The sequence below is a fragment of the Tupaia chinensis genome, unplaced genomic scaffold, assembly GCF_000334495.1.
Source record: "Tupaia chinensis unplaced genomic scaffold, TupChi_1.0 Scaffold000046_3, whole genome shotgun sequence".
In the NCBI taxonomy this organism is placed as follows: domain Eukaryota; kingdom Metazoa; phylum Chordata; class Mammalia; order Scandentia; family Tupaiidae; genus Tupaia; species Tupaia belangeri.
Genome location: NW_006159504.1, coordinates 1,281,646 through 1,282,838, shown reverse-complemented (window position 1 = coordinate 1,282,838; position 1,193 = coordinate 1,281,646). Strand labels below are relative to the sequence as shown.

General features: G+C 42.0%; 1 pseudogene; it reads right to left on the bottom strand.

The window, feature by feature from the left end:
• The window catches only part of LOC102486506 (heterogeneous nuclear ribonucleoprotein A3 pseudogene), a 25,194-nt pseudogene extending 24,281 nt beyond the window's left edge, over positions 1-913 (bottom strand).
• Positions 914-1,193: the final 280 nt, after the last annotated feature.

The following is a 1,193-nucleotide window of genomic DNA, read 5'->3' as shown; positions in this document are numbered from 1 at the left end:
ATCCACCGCCTTGGTTTCCATATCCTGGTCCACCACCACCATAGCCACCTCTACTACTATAACCAGGACCACCGCCATAGTTGCCACCATCACCTCCAAATTCATCATATCCACCATCACCTCTTCCATAACTACCTCTGCTGCCACCACCTCCACCACCATAGCCTCCTCTTCCACCCAAGTTTCCACCATGACCGAAATGACCTCCACCATCTCCAAAGTTTCCTCCACGACCCATAAAGTTGCCGGATCCACCTCCACAACCTCTTTGTGATCCAGCAGACTGCATCTCTTGTTTAGAGAGGGCCTTTTTCACTTCACAGTTATGCCCATTAATAGTGTGGTATTTCTGAACAACAATTTTATCAACCGTATCATGGTTGATAAGTTACAAAAGTTACAAAAGCAAATCCTCCTTTTTCCCACTCTGTCGATCTTCCATAACTTCTATGGTTTCAATCTTGCCAAACTTTTCAAAGTAGTCTCTCAAATTATATTCTTCTGTATCTTCTTTAATACCACCAACAAAAATTGTCTTCACTGTTAGATGGGCACCAGGCTTTCCAGAATCCTCTCTAGAAACAGCTCCCTCTGGTTCCACTAGGCGTCCATCAACTTTGTGTGGCCGAGCACACATTGCTGCATCCACCTCTTCAACACAAGAGGAAGTCACGAAACCAAAGCCCCTGGAATGTTTTGTTTGGGGGTCTCTCACTACCACATGATCTGTGAGTGTGCCCCATTTCTCAAAATGTTCTCTTAAACTATCATCTGTAGTTTCAAAGCTCAGGCCACCAATGAACAGTTTTCTCAACTGCTACGGTTCCTTTGGATCATGACCCTCCTCCCCACAGGGGCAGCGGCGTTGGCCAGAGTCGGGCTGGGGGCAACCGGGCTGTGGTTTTACCTCCATTTTGAGACCCGCACAGAAATTATTTTTTACATATTTATTTTATATACAAAATCTTATTTAACTACCTATTAGTTCTAATGACTTATCTGTGGGTTCTTTTTACATTTTCTTTTTTAAATTTATTTTAGTTCTCTAAGATTCTTTTCCATGTAAGCTGTAAATAAATGAGTTAATTTTTTCTAGTCATTGACCTTTATATCATTAAATTAGTCATTTACTTGCCTGACTGCACTGACTGGAATTTCCAATTCAATATGTTTAAATGTGGTCATACCGAGTA